Raw genomic sequence first — 14,480 nt, 5'->3', positions numbered from 1 at the left:
GAGGAGATTCACCAGGATGCTGCCCGGAATAGAGAGCGTATGGAGGAGATTCAAACGAATGCTGCCCGGATTAGAGGGGGTGCAAAGGAGATTCATAAGTTGCTGCCTGGATATGGAAGGGTGCAGAGGAGATTCATCAGGACTTTGCCTGCATTAGGGAGGGTGCAGACGGAACTCCCCAGGTGCTGAATGCAAAAGAAACAGTGAACAGGATATTCATCCGGAAGATACCTGAATTAGGGAGTGTGCAGAGGAGATTCACCAGGATGCTTCCTGGATCAGAGAGGGTGCAGGGGAGATTCACCAGGATGCTGCCTGGAATAGGGAGGGAGCAGCGGATATTCTCCAGGACGCTGACTGGATTAGAGAGGGTGCAGAGGAGATTCAGCAGGATGCTGCCTGGATGAGACAGGTTGCAGCGGAGATTTAACAGGATGCTGCTAGGATTAGAGAGGGTGCAGAGGAGATTCGAAAAGGATTTTGCCTGTATAAGAGAGGGTGTAGAGGAGTTTCAGCAGGAAGCTGCCTGGATCAGAGAGGGAGTAAAGGAGATTCACCAGGACGCTGCCTTGATTAGAGATGGTGCAGAGGAGATTCGCCAGGATGCTGCCTGGATTAGAGAGGGTGGAGAGAAAATTCACCAGAATGCTGCCTGGATTCGAGAGGGTAAAGTGGAGATTTATCAGGACTTTGTCTGGATTAGGGAGGGATGCAGATTAGTTTCACCAGGATGCTGACCGGATTTGAAACGTTGCAGAGGATATTCCTCAGAACGCTGCCTGAATTAGGGAGGTTGCAGAGGAGATTCACAAGGATACTGCCTGGATTGGAGAGGATGCAGTGGAGATTCACCAGGATGCCGCTTGGATTAGGTTGTGAGCAGAGCAGAATCACCACTATCCTGCCTGGAATAGAGAGGATGCAAATGAGATTCACAGGGATGGTACCTGGAATTGAGGGGGTACAGAGGAGGTTCACCAGAATTCTGTTGGAAATGAGAGGATGTAGAGGAGATTCTGCAGTGTGCAACATGGATTAGAGAGGGTGAGGAGGAGTTTTACCAAAATGCTGCCTGAATTAGACAGCGTGCAGAGGGAGATTCACCAGGATGCTGCCTGGATTAGAGAGGGTGCAGAGGAGATTCAACAGGACTTTGCCTGTATTCGCGAGGGTGCAGACCAGATTCCCCAGGATGCTGACTGCATTAGAAACGGTGAAGAGGTTATTCATCAGGAAGCTGTCTGGATTAGAGAGGGTACAGAGGAGATTCACAAGGACGCTGCCTGGATTAGAGAGTGTGCAGAGGAGGATCACCAGGTTGCTGCTGGACTAGAGAGTGTACAGACGTGATTCACCATGATGCTGCCTGGATTAGAGAGAGTGTAGAAGAGATTCACCAGGATACTGCCTGGATTAGAGAGGGTACAGAGGAGATTCACAAGGACGCTGCCTGGATTAGAGAGTGTGCAGAGGAGGATCACCAGGTTGCTGCTCGACTAGAGAGTGTGCAGACGTGATTCACCAGGATGCTGCCTGGATTAGAGAGGGTTCAGAGGTGATTCACCAGAATGCTGCTGGATCAGAGAGGGTGCAGAGATTCACCAGAATGCTGCTGGATCAGAGATGGTTTAGAGGAGATTATCCAGGATCGAACATGGATTGAAAAGGGTGCAGAGGAATTTTACCAGGATGCCCCCTGGATTAGACAGGGGGCAGAGGGAGATTAACCAGGATGCTGCCTAGATTAGTGAAGGTGCAGAGAGATTTACAAGGATGCAGCCTGGATTAGAGAAAGTGAAGAGGAGATTCACCAGGATGCTGTCTGGATTAGAGAGGTGCAGAGGAGATTCACCAGGATGCTGCCTGGATTAGAGAGGGTGCAGACGAGATTCACCAGGATGCGGCCTGGATTAGACAGGGTGCACAGGAGTTTCACCAGGATGCTGCCTGGATTAGAGAGGGTTCAGAGGAGTTTCACCAGGATGCTGCCTGGATTAGAGAGGGTGCAGACGAGATTCACCAGGATGCTGCCTGGATGAGAGAGTGTGAAGACGAGATTCACCAGGGTGCTGCCAGGATTAGAGAGAGTGCAGAGGAGTTTCACCAGGATGCTGCCTGGATTAGAGAGAGTGCAGACGAGATTCACCAGGATGCTGCCTGGTTTAGAGAGGGTGTAGTCGAGATTCACCAGGATGCTGCCTGGATTAGAGAGAGTGCAGAGGAGTTTCACCAGGGTGCTGCCTGGATTAGAGAGAGTGCAGAGGAGTTTCACCAGGATGCTGCCTGGATTAGAGAGGGTGCAGAGGAGATTCACCAGGATGCTGCCTGGATTAGAGAGGGTGCAGAGGAGATTCACCAGGATGCTGCCTGGATTAGAGAGGGTGCAGAGGAGATTCACAAGGATGCTGCCTGGATTAGAGAGGGTGCAGAGGAGATTCACCAGGATGCTGCCTGGATTAGAGAGGGTGCAGAGGAGGTTCACCAGGATGCTGCTGGATTAGAGAGGGTGCAGAGGAAATTCACCAGAATATTGTCTGGATTGGCGTGCATGCAGTGGAGATTCACCTGGATGCCGCCTGGATTAGGTTGTGAGCAGAGCAGAATCACCACTATCCGGCATGGAATAGAGAGGATGCAAATGAGATTCACAGGGATGGTACCTGGAATAGAGATGGCACAGAGGAGGTTCACCAGGATGCTGTCCGATTAGAGAGAGTGTACAGGAGATTCTGCAGGATGCAACTTTGATTAGAGAGGGTGAGGAGGAGTTTTACCCAGATGCTGCCTGAATTAGTCAGCGTGCAGAGGGAGATTCGCCAGGATTCTGCCTGGATTAGAAAGGGTGCAGAGGAGATTCATCAGTTCATTGCCTGAATTAGGGAGGGTGTAGACGATGCTGACTGCATTAGAAACGGTGAAGTGGATATTCATCAGCAATCTGCCTGATTTAGGGATGGTTCAGAGGAGATTCACAAGGATGCATCCTGGATTTGAGAGTGTGCAGAGGAGAATCAACAGGATGCTGCCTGAATTAGGCAGGCTGTTGAGGAGATTCGATAGGATGCTGCCTGGATAAGGGAGGCTGCAGAGGAGATTCGCCAGGATGCTGCCTGAAATAGGGAAGTCGCAGAGGAGATGAAACCGAATCATACCTGTTATTGGGAGGGTGCAGAGGAGATTCAGCAGGATGCTGCCTGGATTAGAGAGGGTGAAGAGGAAATTCACCATGGCGCTGCCTGGATTAGAGAGGGTGTAGATGAGATTCACCAGGATGCTGCCTGGATTAGAGAGGGTGCAGAGTAGGTTCACCACGATGCTGCTGGATTAGAGAGGGTGTAGAGGAAATTCAGCAGAATACTGCCTGGATTGGCGTGGATGCAGTGGAGATTCACCTGGATGCCGCCTGGATTAGGTTGTGAGCAGAGCATAATCACCACTATCCGGCATGGAATAGAGAGGATGCAAATGAGATTCACAGGGATGTTACCTGGAATAGAGATGGTACAGAGGAGGTTCACCAGGATGCTGTTCGATTAGAGAGAGTGTAGAGGAGATTCTCCAGGATGCAACATTGATTAGAGACGGTGAGGAGGAGTTTTACCCAGATGCTGCCTGAATTAGTCAACGTGCAGAGGGAGATTCATCAGGATGCTGCCTGGATTAGAAAGTGTGCAGACGAGATTCATCAGTTCATTGCCTGGATTAGGCAGTGTGCAGATGAGATTCCCCAGGATGCTGACTGCATTCGAAACGGTGAAGTGGATATTAGAGAGGGTGCAGAGGAGATTAAGCAGGATGATACCTGTAATTGGGGGGGGGGGGGTGCAGAGGAGATTCCCTAGGTTGCTGCCTGGTTTAGACAGAGTACCGAGGAGGTTCACCAGGATGCTGCTGGATTAATGAGGGTGCAGAGGAAATTCACCAGGACGCTGCCTGGATTAGACAGTTTGCAAAGGAGAATCACCAAAATGCTGCCTGGATCAGAAAGGGTGAAGAGGAATTTTACCAGGATGCTGCCTGGATTAGAAAGGGTGCAGAGGATATTCCCCAGGATGCTGACTGCATTAGAAACGGTGAAGTGGATATTCATCAGGAATCTGCCTGGATTAGGGATGGTTCAGAGGAGATTCGGAAGGATGCATATTGGATTTGAGTGGTTGTAGAGGAGATTCACCGGGAAGCTGCCTGTATCAGAGAGGGTGTAGAAGATTTTCACCAGGATGCTGCCTGAATTAGGCAGGCTGCTGAGGAGATTCGACAGGATGCTGCCTGGAATAGAGAGGCTGCAGAGGAGATGAACCAGGATGATACATGTTATTGGGAGGGTGCAGAGGAGATTGAGCAGGTTGCTGTTGGATTAGAGAGGGTGCAGAGGAGATTCACCAGGATGCAGACTGGATTAGAGAGGGTGCAGATGAGATATACATTAATATTGGCTGGATTGGAGTGGATGCAGAGGAGATTCACCAGGATGCTGCCTGTATTAAGGAGTTTGCAATGGAGATTCACCAGAACGTTGCATGGATTAGGGAGGTTGCAGAGGAGATTCACCAGGATGCTTCTGGATTAGAGAGGGTGTAGAGTAAATTCACCAGAATACTGACTGGATTGGCGAGGATGCAGTGGAGATTCACCTGGATGCCGCCTGGATTAGGTTGTGAGCAGAGCAGAATCACCACTATCCGGCATGGAATAGAGAGGATGCAAATGAGATTCACAGGGATGGTACCTGGAATAGAGATGGTACAGAGAAGGTTCACCAGGATGCTGTTCGATTAGAGAGAGTGTAGAGGAGATTCTCCAGGATGCAACATTGATTAGAGACGGTGAGGAGGAGTTTTACCCAGATGCTGCCTGAATTAGTCAACGTGCAGAGGGAGATTCATCAGGATGCTGCCTGGATTAGAACGGGTGCAGACGAGATTCATCAGTTCATTGCCTGGATTAGGCAGTGTGCAGCTGAGATTCCCCAGGATGCTGACTGCATTCGAAACGGTGAAGTGGATATTAGAGAGGATGCAGAGGAGATGAAGCAGGATGATACCTGTTATTGGGAGGGTGCAGAGGAGATTCCCCAGGATGCTGCCTGCATTGGAAACGGTGAAGTGGATATTCATCAGGAAGCTGTCTTGACTAGGGATGGTGCAGAGGAGATTCACCAGGATGCGGCCGGGATTAGAGAGGGTGCAGAGGAGATTCAAATGGATTCTGCCTGGATTAGAGAGGGTGTAGAGGAGATACTCCAGGATGCAACATGGATAAAATGGGTGAAGAGGAGCTTTACCAGGATGCTCCCTGGATTAGACATGGGGCAGAGGGAGATTCACCAGGATGCTTCCAGTATTAGAGAGAGTGCAGAGGACTTTCATAGGGATGCTGCCTGGATTAGGATGGGTGCAGAGCAGATTCATCAGTACTTTTCCTGGATTCAGGAGTGTGCAGACGAGATTCCCCAGGATGCTGCCTGCTTTAGATACAGTGAAGAGGATAATCGTCATTAAACTGCCTGGATTATTGAGACTGCAGAGGAGATTCACCAGGATGCTGCCTGGATAAGAGATGGTGTAGAGGAGATTCAGAAGGATTCTGCCTGGTTTAGTAATGGTGCAGAGGAGATTCACCAGGATGCTTCCTGGATTAGGGAGGTTGCAGAGGAGATGAAACAGGAAGATACCAGTATATGAGAGGGTGCAGACGAGATTCACCAGGATGCTGCCTGGATTAGGAAGTGTTAAGAGGAGATTCATCGGGTCATTGCCTGGATTAGGGAGGGTGTAGAAGAGATACCCCAGAATACTGATTGCATTAGAAACAGTGAAGTGGATATTCACCAGGATGCTGCCTGGATTAGAGAGGGTGCAGAGGAGGTTCACAAGGATGCTGCTGGATTAGAGAGGGTGCAGAGGATATTCTCCAGGATGCAACATGGATCAAAAAGGTTACAGAGGAATTTTACTGGATGCTGCCTGGATTAGACAGGGGGCAGAGTGAGATTAACCAGGATGCTGCCTAGAATAGAAAGGTTGCAGAGGAGATTCACGGGGATGGTTCCTGGAATATGAGGGTAGAGAGGAGTTTCACCAGGATGCTGTTGGATTAGTGAGAGTGTAGAGGAGATTCTCCAGGATGCAACATTGATTAAAGAGGGTGAGGGGGAGTTTTACCCAGATGCTGCCTGAATTAGTCAACGTGCAGAGGGAGATTCACCAGGATGCTGCCTGGATTAGGAAGTGTGCAGAGGAGATTCATCAGTTCATTGCCTGAATTAGGGAGGGTGTAGACGATGCTGACTGCATTAGAAACGGTGAAGTGGATATTCATCAGCAATCTGCCTGATTTAGGGATGGTTCAGAGGAGATTCACAAGGATGCATCCTGGATTTGAGAGTGTGCAGAGGAGATTCAACAGGATGCTGCCTGTATCAGAGAGGGTGTAGAGGATTTTCATCAGGATGCTGCCTGAATTAGGCAGGCTGCAGAGGAGATTCGCCAGGATGCTGCCTGAAATAGGGAAGTTGCAGAGGAGATGAAACCGAATCATACCTGTTATTGGGAGGGTGCAGAGGGGATTCAGCAGAATGCTGCCTGGATTAGAGAGGGTGAAGAGGAAATTCACCAGGGCGCTGCCTGTATTAGAGAGGGTGTAGATGAGATTCAGCAGGATGCTGCCTGGATTAGAGAGGGTGCAGAGTAGGTTCACCAGGATGCTGCTGGATTAGAGAGGGTGTAGAGGAAATTCACCAGAATACTGCCTGGATTGGCGTGGATGCAGTGGAGATTCACCTGGATGCCGCCTGGATTAGGTTGTGAGCAGAGCAGAATCACCACTATCCGGCATGGAATAGAGAGGATGCAAATGAGATTCACAGGGATGTTACCTGGAATAGAGATGGTACAGCGGAGGTTCACCAGGATGCTGTTCCATTAGAGAGAGTGTAGAGGAGATTCTCCAGGATGCAACGTTGATTAGAGACGGTGAGGAGGAGTTTTACCCAGATGCTGCCTGAATTAGTCAACGTGCAGAGGGAGATTCATCAGGATGCTGCCTGGATTAGAAAGGGTGCAGACGAGATTCATCAGTTCATTGCCTGGATTAGGCAGTGTGCAGATGAGATTCCCCAGGATGCTGCTGGATTAGAGAGGGTGTAGAGGATATTCACCAGGATGGTGCCTGGATTAGAGAGGGTGCAGAGGATATTCACCAGGATGCTGCCTGGATTAGAGAGGGTGCAGAGGAGATTCACCAGGATGCAACATGGATAAAAAGGGTGAAGAGGAGCTTTACCAGGATGCTCCCTGGATTAGACATGGGGCAGAGGGAGATTCACTAGGATGCTGCCAGTATTAGAGAGAGTACAGAGGACTTTCATAGGGATGCTGCCTGGATTAGGATGGGTGCAGAGCAGATTCATCAGTACTTTTCCTGGATTAGTGAGGGTGCAGACGAGGTTCCCCAGGAAGCTGAATGCAATAGAAACGGTGAAGCTGCCTGAATTACGGAGTGTGTAAAGGAGATTCACCAGGATGCTGCCTGGATTAGAGAGGGTGCAGAGGAGATTCACCAGGATGCTGCCTTGATTAGAGATGGTGCAGAAGAGATTCACCAGAATGTTGCCTGGATTAGAGAGGGTGTAGAGGAGATTCACAGGGATGCTGCCAGAATTAGAGAGGGTGCAGAGGAGATACAGCTGAATGCTGCCTGGAATAGAGAGGGTAAAGATGATGTTCATCAGGAGGGTGCTCGGATTTGAGAGTATGCAGGGATGCTGCCTGGTTTGGAGAGTTCAAAAGGAGATTCACCCTGAAGCTTCCTGGATTAGGGAGTGTGCAGAGGAGATTCACCAGAATGCTTCCTGGATCAAAGAGGGTGTAGAGGAGTTTCACAAGGATGCTGCCCTGATTAGAGTGGTTGCAGAGAAGATTCACCAGGATGCTGCTGGATTAGGTTGTGAGCAGAGCAGAATCAACACTATCCTGCCTGGAATAGAGAGGATGCAATTGAGATTCACAGGGATGGTACCTGGAGTAGAGAGGGTACAGAGGAGGTTCAATAGGATGCTGTTGGATTAGGGAGGGTGCAGAGGAGATTTTCACCAGGATGCTGACTGGAAGAGTGAGGGTGCAGACGAGATTAACAAGGACATTTCCTGCATTACAGAGGGTGAAGAGGAGATTCCCCAAAATGCTGCCCGGAATAGAGAGGGTGTGGAGGAGATTCAAAACGAATGCTGCCCGGATTAGAGAGTGTGCAGAGGAGATACACCAGAATGCTGCCTGGTTTGGAGAGGGTGAAAATGATATTCACCCTGACGCTGCCTGGATCAGACAGGGTGCAGAGGGAGATTCACCAGGGTGCTGCCTGGATTAGGGAGTGTGCAAAGAAGATTCACTAGAATGCTGCCTGGATTAAAGAGGGTGCACAGGAGATTCATAAGGTGCTGCCTGAATTAGGAAGGGTGCCGAGGAGATTCCCCAGGATGCTGAATGCAATAGAAAGAGTGAACAGGATATTCATCCGGAAGATGACTGAATTAGAGAATGTGCAGAGGTGATTCACCACGATGTGTCCTGGATCAGAGAGGGTGCAGGGGAGATTCACCAGGATGCTGCCTGGAATAGAGAGGGAGCAGGGGATATTCTCCAGGACGCTGACTGCATTACAGAGGGTGCAGAGGAGATTCAACAGGATGCTGCCTGGATTAGTGAGGATAGAGAGGAGGATTACCAGGATGCTGCCTTCATTAGAAAGGGTGTAAAGGAGATACTCCAGGATGCTACATGGATAACACAGTGTGCAGCCTAGATTTAGCAGAATGCTGCCTGGATTAGAGAGTGTACAGAAGAGATTTAGCAGGACGCTGCCTAGATAAAAGAGGGTGCAGTGCAGATTCATAAGGATGCTACTCGGATTAGAGCGGGTGCAGAGGAGATTCACCAGGATGCTGCCTGGATTAGAGAGGGTGCAGTGCAGATTCATAAGGATGCTACTCGGATTAGAGCGGGTGCAGAGGAGATTCACCAGGATGCTGCCTGGATTAGAGACGGTGCAGAGGACATTCACCAGGATGCTACTCGGATTAGAAAGGGTGCAGGGGAGATTCTCAAGTATGTTTCCTGGATCAGAGGGTGTTCAGAGGAGATTCGCACGGATGCTACTTGGATTAGAGAGGGTGCGGAGGAGATTCAAAAAGAATGCAGCCCGGATTAGAGAGTGTGAAGTGAAGATTTACCAGGATGCTGACTGGATTAGACAGGGTGCTGAGGGAGATTCACCAGGATGCTGCCTGGATTAGAGAGGGTGCAGAGGAGATTCACCCTGACGCTGCCTGGATTAGAGAGAGTACAGAGGAGATTCAAAAAGGATGCTGCCTGGAAAGGAGAGGGTGCAGAGGAGATACAGCTGGATGCTCTCAGGATTAGAGAGGGTGCAGAGCAGGTTCACCAGAATGCTGCCTGTTTGGGAGAGGGTGAAAATGAGATTCACCCTGACGCTGCCTGGATTAGAGAGTGTGCAGAGGAGATACAGCTGGATGCTGTCTGGATCAGAGAGGGTGCAGAGGAGATACAGCTGGACGCTGCCTGGATTAGAGAGGGTGCAGAGGGTGATGCACCTGGATGCTGCCTGGATTAGGGAGTGTGCAAAGAAGATTCACTAGGATGCAGCCTGGATTAAAGAGGGTGCAAAGGAGATTGATAAGGTTCTGCCTGGATTAGGAAGGGTGCCGAGGAGATTCCTCGGGATGCTGAATGCAGTAGAAACTGTCAACAGGATATTAATCCGGAAGCTGCCTGAATTAGGGAGGGTGCAGGGGAGATTGACCAGGATGCTGCCTGGATTAGAGAGGGTGCAGAGGAGATTCACCAGGATGCTGCCTGGATTAGAGAGGGTGCAGAGGAGATTCACCAGGACGCTGCCTGGATTAGAGAGGGTGCAAAGGAGATCCACAAGGATGCTGCCTGGATTAGAGAGCGTACAGATGAGCTTCAAAAAGCGTGGAATAGGGACTGCGCACACAAGATTCACAAGGATACTTCCTGGATTACAGAGGGAACAGAGGATGTTCATCAGGAGGATGCCTGGATTAGAGAGTGTGCAGAGGAGATTGAAAAGAATGCTGCCTGGATTCGGGAGGGTGCAGAGGAGATTCACCAGGATGCTGCCTGGTTTGGAGAGGGTGAAAAGGAGATTCACCCTGACGCTGCCTGGATTAGAGAGGGTGCAGCGGAGATTTACTAGGACGCTGCCTGTAATAGAGAGGGTGCAGAGGAGATTCACCAGGATGCTGACGGGATTAGAGAGGGTGCAAAGGAGATTCACAAGGACGCTGCCCGGATTAGAGAGGGTGCAGAGGAGATTGAAAAGAATGCTGCCTGGATTCGGGAGGGTGCAGAGGAGATACACGAAGATGTTTCCTGGAATGGAGAGGGTGCAGTCGAGATTCCCCAGGTTTCTGAATGCAATAGAAACGGTGAACAAGATATTCTTCAGGAAACTGCCTGTATTAGGGAGGGTGCAGAGGATATTCTCCATCACGATGTCTGTATTAGAGAGGGTGCAGAGGATGTTCTTCTGGAAGGTATCTGGATTAGAGAGGGTGCAGAGGAGATTCAGAGCGATGCTGCCAGGATTAAGGAGGGTGCAGAGGAGATACAGCTGAATGCTGCCTGGATTAGAGAGGGTGCAGAGGGAGATTCACCAGAATGCTGCCTGGTTTGGAGTGGGTGAAAATGAGATTCACCCTGACGCTGCCTGGATTAGAGAGGGTGCAGAGGAGATTCAGAGCGATGCTGCCAGGATTAAGGAGGGTGCAGAGGAGATACAGCTGAATGCTGCCTGGATTAGATATGTTGCAGCGGAGATTCACCAGAATGCTGCCTGGTTTGGAGTGGGTGAAAATGAGATTCACCCTGACGCTGCCTGGATTAGAGAGGGTGCAGAGGAGATTCAAAGAGGATGCTGCCTGGATTGGAGAGGGTGCAGAGGAGATTCACCAGGATGCTGCCTGGATTAGAGAGTGTGCAGAGGAGATTCACGAAATTGCTTCCTGGAATGGAGAGGGTGCAGGGAAGATTCACCAGGACGCTGCCTGGATTAGAGCGGGTGCAGAGGAGATTCAACAGGAAGCTGACTGGATTGGAGAGGGAGCAGAGGAGATTTACCATGATGCTGCCTGGATTAGAGAGGGTGCAGATGAGATTCACCAGGATGCTGCCTGGATTAGTGAGGGTGCAGAGGAGTTTCACAAGGATGCCGCCTGGATTAGAGAGTGTGCAGAGGAGATTCACGAAAATGCTTCCTGGAATGGAAAGGGTGCAGAGGAGCTTCACCAGGATGCTGCCTGGATTAGAGAGGGTGCAATTGAGAGTCACCAGGATGCTGCCTGGATTAGAGAGGGTGCAGAGGAGATTCACCGGGATGCTGCCTGGATAAGAGAAGGTGCAGAGGAGTTTCACCAGGATGCAGCCAGGATTAGAGAGGGTGCGGAGGAGATTCACCGGGATGCTGCCTGGATTAGAGAGGGTGCAGAGGAGATTCACCAGGATGCTGCCTGGATTAGAGAGGGTGCAATTGAGAGTCACCAGGATGCTGCCTGGATTAGAGAGGGTGCAGAGGAGATTCACCGGGATGCTGCCTGGATAAGAGAAGGTGCAGAGGAGTTTCACCAGGATGCAGCCAGGATTAGAGAGGGTGCGGAGGAGATTCACCGGGATGCTGCCTGGATTAGAGAGGGTGCAGAGGAGATTCACCAGGATGCTGACTGGATTAGAGAGGGTGCAGAGGAGATTCACCAGGATGCTGCCTGGATTAGAGAGGTTGTGGAGGAGATTCACCAGGATCCTGCCTGATTTAGAGTGTGTGCAGACGGGATTCACCAGCATAAGAGAGGATGCAGAGGACATTCATGAAGATGCTACATGGATTAGAGAGGGTGCAGAGGAGATACTCAAGTATGCTTCCTGGATCCGATAGTGTTCAGAGGAGATTCACCAGGATGCTACTTGGATTAGAGAGGGTGCGGAGTCGATTCACCAGGATGCTGTCTGGATGAGAGAGGGTGAAGAGTATATTCTCCAGGACGGCGTCTGTATTACGGAGGGGGCAGAGGATTTTCTTCTGGAGAATATCTGTATTAGAGAGCATGCAGAGGAGATTCACAGGGATGCTGCCAGGATGAAGAAGGTGCAGAGGAGATTCACCAGGATGCAACGTGGTTTAGAGAGGGTGCAGAGGAGATTCACCAGGATGCTGCCTGGATTAGAGAGGGTGCAGAGGAGATTGACCAGGATGCTGCCTGGAAGAGAGAGGGTGAAAATGAGATTCACAATGACGCTGCCTGGATTAGAGAGGGTGCAGAGGAGATTCAAAGAGAATGCTGCCTGGATTGGAGATGGTGCAGAGGAGATTCACAAGGATGCTGCCTGGTTTTGAGCGGGTGCAGAGGAGATTCAGCATGATACTGACTGGATTAGAGAGGGAGCAGAGGATATTTACCATGATGCTGCCTGGATTAGAGAGAGAGCAGAGGAGATTCACCAGGATGCTGCCTGCAATAGAGAGGGTGCAGAGGAGATTCAGCAGGATGCTACCTGGATTAGAGAGGGAGCAGAGGAGATTTAACAGGATGCTGCTTGGATTAAAGAGGGTACAGAGGAGATTCTCCAGAATGCTGTCTGGATTAGAGACGGTACGTAGGATATTCATCAGTAGGGTCCCTGGATTAGAGAGGGTGCGGAGGCGATTTCACAGGGATGCTGCCAGGATTAGAGAGTGTGCAGAGGAGATACAACTTGATGCTGCCTGGATCAGAGAGAGTGCAGAAGAGATTCAAAGAGGATGCTGCCTGGATTAGATAGGGTGCAGAGGGGGATCCGCAGTATGCTGCCTGGATTAGAGAGGGTGCAGAGGAGATTCACCAGGATGCTGCCTGGTTTAAAGAATGTGCAGACGGGATTCACCAGCATGCTGCCTGTATAAGAGAGGGTGCAGAGGAGATTCATCAAGATGCTGACTGAAGGAGACAGCAGATGAGATTCACTAGGATGCTGACTGGAGGAGGGAGGGTGCAGTCAAGATTCACAGGACATTGCCTGCATTAGAGAGGGTGCAGAGGAGATTCACCAGGATGCTGCCCGGAATAGAGAGCGTATGGAGGAGATTGAAACGAATGCTGCCCGGATTAGAGAGGGTGCAAAGGAGATTCATAAGTTACTGCCTGGATATGGAAGGGTGCAGAGGAGATTCACCAGGATGCTGCCTGGATTAGAGAGGGTGCAGAGGAGATTCACCAGGATGCTGCCTGGATTAGAGAGGGTGCAAAGGAGATTCTCCAGAATGCTGTCTGGATTAGAGACGGTACGTAGGATATTCATCAGTAGGGTCCCTGGATTAGAGAGGGTGCGGAGGCGATTTCACAGGGATGCTGCCAGGATTAGAGAGTGTGCAGAGGAGATACAACTTGATGCTGCCTGGATCAGAGAGAGTGCAGAAGAGATTCAAAGAGGATGCTGCCTGGATTAGATAGGGTGCAGAGGGGGATCCGCAGTATGCTGCCTGGATTAGAGAGGGTGCAGAGGAGATTCACCAGGATGCTGCCTGGTTTAAAGAATGTGCAGACGGGATTCACCAGCATGCTGCCTGTATAAGAGAGGGTGCAGAGGAGATTCATCAAGATGCTGACTGAAGGAGACAGCAGATGAGATTCACTAGGATGCTGACTGGAGGAGGGAGGGTGCAGTCAAGATTCACAGGACATTGCCTGCATTAGAGAGGGTGCAGAGGAGATTCACCAGGATGCTGCCCGGAATAGAGAGCGTATGGAGGAGATTGAAACGAATGCTGCCCGGATTAGAGAGGGTGCAAAGGAGATTCATAAGTTGCTGCCTGGATATGGAAGGGTGCAGAGGAGATTCATCAGGACTTTGCCTGCATTAGGGAGGGTGCAGACGGAATTCCCCAGGATGCTGAATGCAAAGGAAACGTTGAACAGGATATTCATCCGGAAGATGCCTGCATTAGGGAGTGTACAGAGGAGATTCACCAGGATGCTTCCTTGATTAGAGATGGTGCAGAGGAGATTCGCCAGGATGCTGCCTGGATTAGAGAGGGTGCAGAGGAGATTCGCCAGGATGCTGCCTGGATTAGAGATGGTGCAGAGGAGATTCACCAGGATGCTGCCTGGATTAGAGAGAGTGTAGAGGAGATTCACCAGGATGCTGACTGGATTAGAGAGGGTGCAGAGGCAGATTCACCAGGATGCTGCCTGGATTAGAGATGGTGCAGAGGAGATTCACAAGGATGATGCCTGGATTAGTGAGGGTGCAGACGGGATTCACCAGCATAAGAGAGGATGCAGAGGACATTCATGAAGATGCTACTCAGATTAGAGCGGGTGCAGAGGAGATTCAGCATGATGCTGCCTGGATTAGAGAGGGTGCAGATGAGATTCACCAGTATGCTGACTGGAAGAGAGAGGGTACTGA

The sequence above is a fragment of the Hypanus sabinus genome, unplaced genomic scaffold, assembly GCF_030144855.1.
Source record: "Hypanus sabinus isolate sHypSab1 unplaced genomic scaffold, sHypSab1.hap1 scaffold_592, whole genome shotgun sequence".
Lineage (NCBI taxonomy): Eukaryota > Metazoa > Chordata > Chondrichthyes > Myliobatiformes > Dasyatidae > Hypanus > Hypanus sabinus.
Note: the sequence above shows the minus strand (reverse complement) of the source record.